This window comes from Amblyomma mixtum, chromosome 9, assembly GCF_055824585.1.
Source record: "Amblyomma mixtum isolate Tamu chromosome 9, ASM5582458v1, whole genome shotgun sequence".
In the NCBI taxonomy this organism is placed as follows: Eukaryota; Metazoa; Arthropoda; class Arachnida; order Ixodida; family Ixodidae; genus Amblyomma; species Amblyomma mixtum.
The window spans coordinates 32,246,526-32,260,774 of record NC_143020.1 but is presented as its reverse complement, the minus strand read 5'-3'; positions in this window follow the sequence as shown (position 1 = coordinate 32,260,774).

Below are 14,249 nucleotides of genomic sequence, written 5' to 3'. Positions count from 1 at the left end.
TTGACGCCATCCGCTCGCCAGCCGGGGACCGTACGGGAGTGCGGCGGAGGAGGCTACCAACCGGCGAAGGGAACGGGAGAGACATGTTGCGCGGAGCCCACTTGCGAAAGATCATCGGGCGCAAGAGCGAGCGTGAAAACGGCCTTGAAATCGGCGCATGTCATCAAAAGCTACAAAAGCAGTTTTGATGTTAGCGGCACCTAGTGCCCGCTCTTCGCAGCGTAGAAAAAAAAACTCCTTAAGCGTTTTGCAGATGTCGCTCCAACTGCGCCGCTCTCTTGTAGCGCGTTGTATGAATCGGGCAATGGTGCGCATTAAGTTGTGCCTAATGCCAAGATACATAAATACTGTATGGTCAATTCCCAAATCTTTCCCGTTGAAGCAGCCGTAGCATGCAGTATTTTACACCAGGGAACAGACAAAGGATACACCGCACAGAAGGGGCGAAGCGGGAAGATCGGTTAATGCGTGGAGCAGCTTTGCCCGCCTTGTACTTCTGTAGTGAGGATTGAAACAAACGAAACCAAACTCACATAAATATTTGATGCCCGGTAGAGGCAGGAGAGCTTGTTCCGCATTTGAAGACTGTTTATCACCAGTTAAAACTCTGGGATTTGCATCGTTCTATTTTATTCTAACTTCAGTATTGACTTTGTAAATTTTTCTCGATGAAATTTAATGGCACAATAACTGGTTTGGTCAGAGAGCGCCATCGCACCAAGTGGTTTTGGTATTAACTATGTGGAGCTAAGCATTAATTTTCCAAGCATTCCGTCCCAAGTTAGTAGAGTGCCAGGACTGGGGAAAGCTTGTGCCCATCATTGGTAAGCTGTGCCGCCTGAAATCACTGGTGTTTGAGCGACGTACGATACTTAATTACACCGCGGTTCGAACTCAGCATCTCTCACATTTCGATGCGAATGCTAAACGCCCTAGACCACCGCTGCGGCTGTATTTTTTCCGATAAGTTACTCCTCCTACTTGCTCCAAATTTGGTCTGCAGTGTGCATTTGGTCTGCAGATGGGCCTAGGAGAGGAAGCCATTTTGGGAGATCTATTTAAGCTCGGTTCATATGTGGATAAATTTGGAGCAGATTAACCTTTAATATGTACAGTCTTTGCCAAAAGTAACCGAGCAACAGGTTCTTGCTTCTCAGACGTATAACGCTGCATTTACAGCAGCCCTAAAGACCGAACGGTGCCATAACGTAAGTACAAGGTCTCACCTCTCTTTACACAGATTAAGAGGTTAAGGGCTGCCATGAGTGCTTCGCTACGCGGCTAAGAAACAAACCACCTGTGCGGGTTACTTTTGGCAAAGACTACGTATCATTCAGAGACACCTTTCATTCACGTTCAGTTTACTCAATACATTCGTTTACGGGGGTGTATCAATGAAATGGTGGTTTTGTTTTATACTGTGTAGTAACTATGCACTGAGGCTCGTTATATTGCGAACAGAACTTGTTACCCCATTCATGGAATGCATATCCCTTTCGACCCTGTAGCCTTGCCTATTGGCCTTACTTATTCAAAGCTAAATTTTGCCCGAACACATTATATGAGTTACGGCACAGTAAGGTAATCGGTGGTTTCACTTCTCGAATCTGAGATGTGCCCCCTTTCTAAAGGATTGTGATTTCGTTAATTATGTTTTTATGTGTTATTCTGCAGGATATCAAGATGCCTGCTAGAAATTCATCCTCAACAGACAAGCAGGACTGAAATTACTTGGACCTCACGCATTAGTTTGCACTTCAGCGTCAACAGTAAGGCTTTTGCTAATTTTGGAAATATTAACACTTTCCGCATCACACATTGTAGAGCCTTCATGTCTTCATCTATGAAAAGTTAAATGAGCAGACACACGGAATAGTGCAGCGTATTATCTTTGTAATGATGCATGATGCGTTAGCACACACTGATTACCATGTGGCATTCACCGTATAACAGTAAATAATTTTTAATTGAGCTCCTCTCACAATAAGCTGATCGGTCTGTAATTCTTCAAGTCCTTGACGTACCCTTTATTATGAAATAAGAAAATGTTAGTGCTTTTCCAAGCTCTAGGTACGCTCGAGATCACAATGCATTGTGTATACAGGGTGGCTAGATTTTCCAACATAATCTCGCTCGCTGAGTCGTGAGGATGATGAACATTAACGCCTGTGAATCCAGGCCTACTGTTCTTTTAATTTATTTCAGTTCTTAAGCCACGTTTGTACTTAATTTCTGCGAGAATATTACCTTTACAGAATATCGTAAGGCCTGTGGCCCAAATGTGGTGCTCAGTGTGAGTGGTGCCGAACCACAGGCGCGACACAAGCATTACAGCATCACGACACTTCAATACTTTGTACTACCTCTTTTTTGCTTCGGCGGAACCGCGATTGTCATCGCGAAGACTGCGCCTCGCGCAGCTAGCAGAGCGTCTGCTCCGGCGGCGCCCCGACTTTCCACGGTTCGCCGCTGCGGCGCTGGCGTCGCGCTTCCAAACTTGAGCTTGAGTTCCCTATACAATACGCCCTCAGTCGAGTAAAGAAGCATACTTCTCTCAATATGGGAGTGGCTGGCCTCCTCTTCCGCGTGGTGGTGGCTATACAATACCCCCCTCAGTTGGATACAAAAACAGGCTGCACTCAAGTTTGGATCGGCTGGCTCCCTCTTCTTCCCGGTGGTGGCTATGCAATACCCCACCAGTCGGCTAACAAAGCTGGCTGGACTCAAGTTGCGATCTGCTGTCCTCTCCTCCTCGCGGTGGCGGCTATACAATACCCCCTCAGTCGGGTAACAAAGGCAGTTGGACTCAGTATGGGAGTGGTTGGTCTCCTCCGCCTCATGCGCTCGGTATGAGCCGCATGAAATTGCACATTTGACGTGAGCGGTATCATGTGGTCGCCGCTCCGCGAATAGTGTTACGGGCGGCGCAGGGAAAACAGTGGCGCAACTGTAGCGTATATGGGAACACTGCCGTGATGAAGGGTTCAACGCGGCGACGCGGTCGATTCGTATGATAGTGTTTATAATGATCATAAGCGGATTGAATATTGGGGGACACTACAGGGCTCAGGCAGGTTCAGCAAATTCTGCCTTGATGTCGGATCTCGGAGGAAATGGTATCACAGCCCTCTCCGATCTACTCTGTTGCGCCCAAACCAGTCTTCGTGCTGCGCTGGCACAGCTAAACGTGGCAGAGTATGCTCTGAAGGAAGGTAGAAAACGGGGTCATTGGCTTCGAGCTCGGCGTATACCTTATAAGCACTGTAAGCGTCAATGAGCACCTTCCGATATCCTAAAAAGCTGAAGTCCGCAAGTACCACAGAGTCAAACCACGGCTGAACGCTTGCTAGACATCTGTGCTTCCACTTCTGCGCACCTGTGGATTTTTTCCTTGCCGCCTTTAATTAGAGCCGCCTTCTATGATTCACGCTTCGTTCCTGTTTATTTCGCAATCTGCTCCATGTTACAGATTAAAAAAGCGCTTCCACAACACATCGGCGCCGTTTCAAGTATTATGGTACGTCTCGTAGTTCAAGAAGTTTTTGTGCAGTTTACACGCATTTATACACGTATCGAAAACGTGAACCTGACAGTAATCATGCTTAGCCTAACTGCAACCCACTCTCTCTCCTGACCGAAAGAGGCGGGTTCGATCCCGGCCGCGGCGGCTGAATTTCAATGAAGGCGAAATCCTAGAGGCCCGTGCACTGTGCGATGTCAGTGCACGTTAAAGAACCCGGGGTGGTCGAAATTTCCGGAGCCCTTCCGGCGTCCCTCATAGCGTGAGTCGATTTGGGACGTTCAACCCCATAAACCAAACCGAACAAAGCCAAATCCTCTTTCCTGAGAATGTAAAAAAAAATTATTTATTTGATGTAAATTTTCCGATGTCTACCAGGGTTTTCTTACGCAAGCTCGTTGCTGTCATATCGGGTGAGCGCTATAATAACATGAACCCAGCGAACGGTAACGACGCGGGCTAAGTTCTGTGTGCTTTGCGCCTGCTTCCCGGCCGAAACCATCGTAGTGGCCTGTGCCCAGTGTTACACGTGTGCTTTGTTGTGTGGTTGTACCAGCTGTGACCGCCTCTGTCCCGTATCAATATCGCCAAAGATCAGGTGCTTCTTTTTGCATGGGTCTCGAAGTCGAAGGGATTAACTCGTTGGCTAATACAAGGGACGGCAAATCATCGATTAGTACTCCCGCATCCTTTTCCTTCTTTCAGGGCGACACGGCTGCACCAGCAATGGTTACGGGCACAGACGGCCTAACCTACCTGCTTGGCTTGGCTTCGTACGGATACTCGTGCGGGAGCAGCGACGTGCCCAGCGTGTTTGTCCGTATCGAAGCCTTCGTGCCGTGGCTGTTCCACAAGCTCAACAGGTTCGCCGAGTACACAGTTATTCCCACGCCTTGAGTAGAAAGATTAAAGATCAACGCCCCAATTCTTGTTGTTCATGCTTGTGTCAGTGATGTGTGTGTGAGAGAGAGAGAACTTTATTTCCACGCAAGTTCAAGCGTAGAGGATGTCTTCGGCCAGAGTCAATAAAGCCAACTGGTCCGTCAACTGGCCCGAGGCTAGGCAAGCCCGCCTCGTTGGGGGAGAAGGGTGTGGAAAATGAGGTGCCTGAATGGCAATGGGACAGCACAAAAGGCAATGTTAAATATTAGCATAGTCTAGGACAATTCGGGAAAGTGTGGGAGTGTCGGATAGTGTAGAAATAAGAACAGGCAGGAGTAAAGAGCGTATTTAGGTGTATGCGTCCAAGAGTGCGTAGTCGCGGGACATGGTTAAAGGTGTGAAGCAAGCCAATTTTTGTGGCGTGCTGGTTGTTCGAAATCTAGACCGGCCAGTAAATAGGCTATAATTTGATTTCCGGTTTCATATAGTTACAATTTCGGTTTCAGGTGGCGAAGAGTCGTTTACACTTCACAAAAATCTATGAGATACGTCAGTGAGCGACACGCAAATAGTACTATCATTGTGTTATCGTCTTACTTAGACCCGCTTTTGTGTTAGTCTGCTGCAGAAGTCGGAACGGCATGCCGTGAAGACACAGCTTTTACATTTCGTTTTTTGTTTCATTTTTTTTTATTTAAAATGCACCTCAAAGGCTCCAGGTATGGGGTATTACATGAGGGGTAAAGTTTTTACATGAATAAAACAAAAAAAGAAGAGATACATCACTTCCCTTAGCGAAAAAGTGGATGTCCCAAAAGTGCATTCCAAACATATTGTATAAATTGCATATTTATTTCGCGTTTCTTTTTGTTCCTATAGGCTTAAACTCCGATACGAATGCTTTCTAGGTATACTAGGAATAATATTTTGAACGTTCTTAAAAATATGCGAAAAGTACAATATTCCCGCTTAGCATATCTATAATGCATTAAAGATATACTAAAAATATACATTAAATACATTACAGTACATTAGAAATACACTATAAATATACATTTAATACATTAAAAAAATATTCACTTGGGCTTAAAAAGGTCAAGTGGACGGCTTCACAGAATTCTTCAACTGCAGAACAAACTGTACACGCGTAATCATCATCAATCAAGAGGTGTATGAGGTGTGCACAGCAAACGCTACCTACAAAACAAATCATAACGAAAGTGACGCAGTACACAAGAATTGCTTTGCAAGAGCCTTACTTGGCTTGCCCTATATATACCCACCGAGAGCGACAGCCTATCTTGCCCGGTGAGGCGTTTTTTTGCGCAAAGACTGTGGCCGAACAAATTATCTCAGAAGTGCCATATTGGTTGCGTTGGAATCTGGGGGAAATATGGAACCGAATTGCTAGTTGAAACTTGCTTTAGGCATAGGTCAGGAGTCGAACTGTCAACCAACAGATACACGGGCGTCTAAGGGAGCCGGTCGGCCTTGCCAGTCGGGGTCCTTTTCGCTGGCATATTCGTGCCCGTAACTACCCATTCGGCATTGTCGGTATAATGCTATCACGTTCTCCGCACTTATAGTGTAAATAAGTGGCGATTACCTTCCTGCTAGAAGTTACCATAAAGGAAAGGACGACAGGAAAGGGAGAGTTTTCACTGTTCCCTGAAATGTCATTTCGAGGCCTAGATTGTTCCACGGTAACTGAAAAATCCGGTATGAATTTTAAACCGGAACCGCATACCGGGTTATTGTACAGGATTTGCGATACCGGATTACTGGAATATCCTGTATAAAACAGGACAGTCCTGTATAATACAGGACTCTCCTGTTTTGTACAGGATACTCCGGTATCGCAAATCCTGTACAATAACCCGGTATGCGGTTCCGGTTTAAAATTCATACCGGAATACAGGACAGTCCTGTATTAAACAGGCTAGGCCCGTATTATACAGGAGGGCCCTTATCACAGGACAAAGGCAGAATAAAATGCTTCAAATATATCCCACTTGGACTAAATCTGCCCAATAACTGGGGCCATAAGTGTACATGCCAAATGCTGCAATATACAGAGCCTCAGAAACTGGTAATCTGCGATTATCAGCAACTCGCAGTGCAGTCGATGTGCCATTGTGTTATTTGCTCCCACCTTTTACCAAAGTATTGGTAGCTTGGTGAGTATTATAATGCATCAAAAACTCCAAAAGATGTTTATTTTTTCCGCATGTCTTGAACCAGCTCACTGAGGTAATAATTTAACTCTTTGCGACGATCTACCGGCGCTGGGGTCTCTACAGGGTGCTGGCCAATGAAGTAGTCAAAAGCACCTGCAGAAAAGAAAATATGATTGGTAGTACATATGCCCCCAGCTTATCATTTAATTGCGCACTGACACACAACATAATGCATTGAGCATTGTGACATGCAACTTACGGCCAATGGCTTGTAGCTTTTCAGGGGTCATTGGCTTTCTGCCCACTGTGGAGGCTTCTGACTTCAGGTTCCGATGGCAAGCTTGCCCTGTAACGCCCCTTTCCAGGAGTTGTGGAGTCGTCCAAAGGCTGCGTCCTTACAGAAACGCGAATCTTTGGGTGCCACCATAACTGCTGCGCACGTTGCTGAAGGAATAAAAATTCCATTCCCGAGGTGGACCTGTATGCAATAACAAATGCATACCCCAGTAACACAAACGGGGCTCTGAATTACGGGCCCCCGTGGGCCCAGACAAGCCACAGACAAGCCAGGCGTCTCAAGACGCCAGGCCCTGAGCATTGGCAATGCTCAGTATCGTGAATGCACCTCCCGCCTTCCATATTTGAATCAATAATGTATATCAAATCTGCGTCGTAACATTGTTGGTGTGTAAACAGGTTGCTCAGACGATTGCGATGCTTGCGTGACCATCCTCCATTATTTACGGCACATACCGCAGCATCGATGCGATGCGTGATGTTTGTTCAAGGTCTTGAGCCGCTCCCCCTCAGGACGCTTATCAATGATTGCTCTCGCACGTATACACCATGTGCCTCTGTAAAGAAATAATACAAACTATAAAACTAATTTTAGTCGTGTTATCATGAAGGACAAGCAATTTCGGTATCTAACTGAAAGAAAATTTTGCGCTATTTCGTCCCTCTACGCTGTGCAGTCTACAAAGTTTTAGTTAAAAAGACACTGAACAGTTAGAACGTTTCTGTTGACGCCGAGCATATAACCGAGACGGAGGCAGTACTTAAAGAACAGAGTGATTTAAAATGCGTACTTACGTCCTAGCAGCACGACATCGCCGTCATAAAATCCGCCTTCCACCGGTCAAATGTTCACCACCGGCCTCCGCCGGTCAAATGTTCACCACTCACGTCTTTCGGAGCGAAGTCATTCATCACTGAGACAAGGATGATAGGGTTCCACCATATTTGCACTGGACGTACGCATGAAAGGCGATATCATCTTTGATCATGGATTGATCAAGGCAACACGAAGAAAGGCGCAAAAAATTGTATAACACAAATTCAACGCCAACGAGCGAGTGCCAGCGTGTTTTCCCAGCTACCTTCATCGCTTGACACTCGACCCAGCCGCAGGAGAGAAGTAAAAACCTGTTCCAAACAAACGCAGGAAAGGCGGGGGGGGGGGGGGGGGGGGCACTTTTTGCAAAAAGTCACCGCGAAGCGACCGGGCACAGTGAACAAGCAGAATCGGAACCTCCTCGCCACTTCATGGAAGTCGCGGGGAGCGTGGTCGGGAGGGCGGCTTAAAATGTTCGGTCGTGGCTTGACAGACACAGAGGAGCCCAAGGGGAAGGAACAAAGCCCGATAGAAAAACCTGGAATGCGCAGGTTTTTTTGTTGCGACGGACCCAGGAAAAGCAGAGAAGGCGGTGATGAGAGAAAAAAAAAAGGTTTAAAAAATTTGCGCAAAGACGGGTTACTCTTGTAAGGTTTCTACAGGTGGTTTTTGTTTTTATTTTGTTCTCTCGAGCGCTGTATCTTCTAGCTAGCACGAAGCGTCGCCCTTAAGGTGGCGGTTCCACTGCCGCCATCTTGCGAGTAGTTCATATTCTGCCACCAGGCTACGACACTGATCCATCACTGAGAAAGTGTCTACCCGTCTTGCCCCCAGCGACCCGAGACTGGTTTTGGTTGAGATGTTGAGATACGTGTCCGGTCCTTTCTTGACCCGTGCACCTGTGCTGCGTGAGGGTTCTTTTGTTGCTGCGCCTGCCTTCAGAGGATTACAAACGAACCATGGCAAGCCCGGCTGCTATAGTCCCCGTCGTGCGTGGGGGGAGGTGCTGGCTGGGGTGGTTCCTCATGCTTCTTTCTCTGCCTGTCCCTTGCCAAAGCCAGAGAGAGTGGGGAGAGCCGGGGCAAAGAGGGTACCGTCTTTGTCCAAACGGCGTCAGAGGTGGGGTGATCCTTGTTCGGGATAAGGATGCCAGCACGGGAACAGAGGACCGTTTCCTTCTCTCTTGTTTAGCTTTGGCTAAATAGCCGCAGAAAGCTGTACCGTCGATGTTACTATCTGGAGGGCCTCCTTTGAGGGAATGTGCCGTTTCGTTCTTGAGTTTTACGCGACTACAGACTTTCCTGTTTTCAATGTCGTGACATATATTAGTGGGAGCAAAGAAAAAGAAAAAAATAATGCTGCCCAGCCCGCATCGCAAAAGGCACAACGTCGACACAGTGGAAACTTGGGAGAGTTAGTAATAACTGTCGACATAATTGCACAGAGAAAATTAGTAAGTAAGCGAAAAGAGGAAGCGGACGCCAAAAATAAGGAAGGTGTTAAATAAAGAAAATTAATTATGTTTATGTCCCATGTATATATTTCTAGCGTTTTTTTTTTTTTTCAATGAACCTTATAGTTGAAATCGGTGCCTTTCTTGTGTCCTTCCTTCTGCCCTCGTCTTTTGCGCGTTCAATCACTTCGTCACTGTTGATGCATAGTAATATTAGTAGTAGTCGGAACACTCCTGGTCTAGAGTGTAACCTGCTGACTATAGCGCTGAAAAAAAAATATATTTTTTATCAAATGATATTGCATCTATGATAAGAAAACTATAACAAAGACAGCTATACAATTTAGTCAACGCTCAGCGTATGCCTGTCCAACCTTATAAACTATGGTTGATAAAGAAAAAGGCAGAGAGAAGTGGGCAATTGTCAATTTCTGTTTACCCTTGAGATGAATCGACATTGCGCAAGAGACGTGAAATTGCTATTGAGAGGGTTAGCACCGCAGGGTGTCGGAATGTGTTTACCTCAGAAGCAAATATTCGTCGTACATGCGGCGGCACCTTGCAACCAATTCCGATCAACTTCGACGGAATTTTGCCAAGGCTCACAAAAATGCAGTATACAGATGCATACCATTCACGAGGCGGACTCGAGACTTTTTTATAGACATTGTACGAAGAAGAACGGGGGGGGGGGGGGGGGCGAGGTATGCAGGAATGCTGCCAAAAAAAAGGGGTCGGCTACAAAGCGATAGTTCTGTAGGCACTTAGGGCGACCCCCTCCCCTCTCTCGTTTGGATCCTCAACTGCGTGCTCTTATTCATTTTAGATGTACGTCTTTCTTGTATCCAGTTTGCATCATTAGGTTGCTTATTCCCTCCAGAATTTTCCATCGCGTGTTGAAATGTATATCTTTCTAACCTTGCGTCGATTTGCCTCGATTTGGTTGGGTCAAAGATTGAAAAAGTGCGCCCGCGTATGTGTGTGTGTATGCGTGCGTGTCCACGCGCGCGTACCTGGAAACTGTAGGAACAGCTGCTATTTTCACACCGTCTATTGTCAGGAAACTATAGCCTCGTTTACATGAACCCGACTTCGGCGGGTCGAGCCAGGAGATCGAGTTGAGCAAGGTCAGCCCAACTTGACTGCATGTTTACATGAACTCGATTTTAGCGAGTCGCGACCGGTTCAACAGCAGCGGCACCAAGCGTCGAACGGCGCAGCGGGAAAGGGCAGTGGCAGCCGGGAAGATTGCGGCATGCACGGCTGCCTCGCAGGCGCTACGGCGCAAGCGAATAACAGGTTCGCATTTATCACCCCTCCTTCCACTAACCCTACTCAGACCGGTTTACGTGCTGTCTGCTGTTGGGGTCGAGTGAGTCAACCCATCCCCTGCAGCGGAGTTGACTGGACTCGCTCCCTCGACTCCCGGATCCGACTCGTTTACATGAACCCAGTAACCGGTTTTCAGCTCAAATCCTCCACTCAACCCGTCATGTAAACACCGCTTATAACGTGCTTGTAATCATTTTCCGAGAATTCCTTTTCCTGCGGCGCTAGTCTACCCCGCCTGCAGGAGGGGCGCGCAGCAAGGGGAGGGGGCGGTCCTTTGTGCCAGTTCCCGAAAAGGGGACTTCTCAGCACTATAGTCGGTTACAACAAAAGAACGAAGCGGCACACGCAACTCAGACGGAGCTCTCCAGCCAATCACGTCGATTTGTGTGGCTGTGCATGCAGCCAAGTCTTCGAAAGAGAACGAAGGAGTCGGCGCTTTGTCCCCGTGTCGCCGACGGTGGATGTCCTTTGTTCGGGACAAGGCTAAAAGAATAATAACGCAAAAAGAAAGGAAGAGATTTTGCTGCCCCGGCATCCGCCATCGTCTCTAGGAGCACCTGAGCAGGAGCAGGGGAAAAGACAGGGAGAAAGGCGAAGGTACTAGCAGGTGTGGTGCCCCCGTTAATTGTCTCAGCTGCACTGGCCACTAAAGGGGGAGGGGGGGGGGGGAGTGCTGGGCTGCTCACCTTTCGCATAGATCCGCGCGAGAGCGTCTTTTTCGCAAAAGCGCTGAATGCTACAGGTGGGGTCATATTCGGCAACAGACGGTCGTGGCAGCTTCAGTCTCCACTGCTGTCGCGGCGCACCTGTGGTGACCGAACAGAAAACTGTTCGGTCGACGCGCTTGGCTGGGCGGTCTCCTTTGATGGGCATGTGCTGCTTCGTTCTTGAGTTGTACCCGACTTATATGCCACATGGATTCATTTCAGCGGTGGAACATGGCGCCCTCTGAACCACGGCATTCGTTTGAAAGAAGTGCGAGTCTAGTTCAGGAAAACTGCACCTGCTCCATGGTTAGTGCTGAAATAGTGCAGCTGCAGCCGCCATGGAAGCAGATGATGGTTTGCGGGTTGTGATAAACGGCGGAGACTCAAGTAACTTTCACTCGTCGACAAGCTAGAACGCTGCTCGAGTTCTCCAAAGAAACGGATCGAGGCTGGTTCATGGCAACATGTTATTGTGATGTGCGGTTTGCACATTTCTTCATGAGATACGAGAGGTTGGCTGCCGCTGATGTAGGCTGTAAACAGCTGGCTCCAATTCATTGGAATCGCAAAGGCTAGCGACGACCAGGCCTGCACTCGACCATCCGTTTTGGAAGCAGACAGTGCCAAACTGCGCTCAAAGTGCCGGAACTAGCGGTACACACCCGCCGCACCGCCGCTGCCGCAGAACTTTGCCGAACTGGTGCATTGAGTGCAGGCGAATCGAGTGCTCTCCAACTTCCCCTCCACAGCGCTAGCCGGAACAACGAACAACCGGCAGCACGAAGCGAAAGCCTGTCTCTTCCCTTTCCTGTCGCTTTAGCAATGCCAAAGCTGTCCTCGAAAAATAATACGACGCCCAGAATGCGTTTCGTAGCGTCAGGTGAAAAAAATTGGCAGTGGCTTAGCTCTGCTATGCCTGGATATACGTAGCGTCAAGTGATCCGGTGTTTCGGCCGCACGTTTCGCCTTGGCTGCTCGACACCAAACTGCCAGGCGACAACCTCGGGATCGGAAGAATTTACATTTTCCAGTCTTCTGCGCCGTTTGGCAGCGGCTCGACTCTCCTTTGCTTACCAGAGCTTACATGTTGAGTGCGACCGTCATTTCTCCGCGCACCCTCCTCGCGCATGCGCAGTAGCGCGCGGCGCAACTGTCGTAAACACGAGGTCACGCGTCGGAGAGGAGCGCACGCCGGCGGACCTGTGCCTCTCGTGACGTCACGCGGTTCTCACACTGCGCATAACAGGCGGCGCACACTCGCGCAAAACTCGGCTCTGACCCGCGTAGTGTGGCTTTACTAGCTTTACGCTACAAAACAATCCAGCAAAGCAATATGGCGGAAATCTGCTTGGAAGTTCGACACACACTACATAGGGCAAAATCGAGGGAAACGTGCGAACATCGTAGAGGTATCGTTCCCTCTCGTGAACACCTCCTGATTGTAAATGTTTAGCAGCGCCACACTCGTTATTTTTTTGAACTGTGATTATTTAGTACACGTGCATGTGTGTAGATGGCGCTACTTACTAAATTTTTCTACATTTATCGCATGTCGCTGCGTTATTGCTATTATTGTTTGTATTCTGTGGACTTTGTTCTTGGCAATTGTTACAAGTTGATTAAAGGAATGAGAGACCGACATTTTAAGAGTATATTTGCCAGAAAAAAAGAAGCCGCGGAACGTTTCAAGAGCTTGTGTCCTTCATGAGGAGAACAAAAAAGGTAGCTAAAATCAACTAGACATTGCGCGTTCCCCAAAAGCCGTAGAGTAAAGGCGATGCTTAGCCGCGTAGAGCGAAGTATTAAGTTTCTTCACGCAAAATCTCAAAACTGCTACGCGCTGGTTACCTGAACAATTTTGCATTCCGTTTTTAACTATTTCGAAAAAACGCTAATTTTGATCAGGAATAACTTTTAAACTAAACAAGGCTGACGGATGAAATTTTCAGAATGGAAGGGCGATTAGACGATCTCAAACTGTACAAAAAGGCGCCGCAATGCAATGCATATCCCAAAAGTTATTGCAGATTACATTGTTCTGTTTTCTATGCTTTTCAAACATGTGTGGCTAATAAACTAATCTATACACGTACTTCTAAATGCTTAAATATGTTGATTAGCATCCGATCTCAAAGTATCTCGAAAGATATTTCTCTAGGTGCAAGAGGTTTTTCACAATTTTGCATTTCCTGAGACAAGTTGAGCTCAACTGCCAGTTTTCATCTTTGCGTTTTCTTTTACAGTTGAAACAAATTTGCAGCTACCGTTAAACAAAATGCATCTTTTGAAAGCAGAGAAAAGTAGCTTTTCGGAGATATCTGAACCATATTTATGAAGCGAACGAGCGAGGTACAGTCGACGTACAAATATCACCAAAAATGGTTCCCGCTCACCGTCAGAGTGGGACCGCCACCTTAAGGGAACACCGCAAGCTGCCGGCTCCGTTGAATTAACCTTTTCTTGTTCGTCGATAGAAATGTTCTGGGCGATTTGTGATTAGTATGCCTTCCTGATAAAGGGAAGGGTGGGGCCGCTCGGGATGGCATTTGGACAATTTGCGTTATCAATGGGCAATCACTTGACGAAGAAGAAGTGCAAAGAATTCCTGCACGAAAACCAAGAATTTTCTTTCTTCATCGATGCGTCGCTACAAACTGCCGCTAGCGAACATTAAGAAAGCTGCTGCAATGAACGCGACAGTAACAAACCTTTTGGAGCCTCTGGCGCAGTCACCGGAGGCTCGCCATGTTTATCAGCCAGTCGTGAAGTTCTGCACTGTGAGATCCAGAGTAATCTGCGCAGGACTTACGAAGGCTGCTGGCGGATATATACTAGCCGTGTGCCCGCACACAGCCGCCCTGACTCTGTCAGGGTGCTGCACGGGAAGCCAATATGGCGGTTGCCCTCAAATCACCTTCACGCAGCCCCCGCCTTTCATGCACAAACTGCATGTTTTGCCACTGCGAAGCTCACGCTTAGCCCTTTTCTTTTCCTAGCCCTTTCAACAAAACCGTGTATGTGTTGATTATCGCACTTATGCGCACGCTGCCCCCCCCCCTTTCCC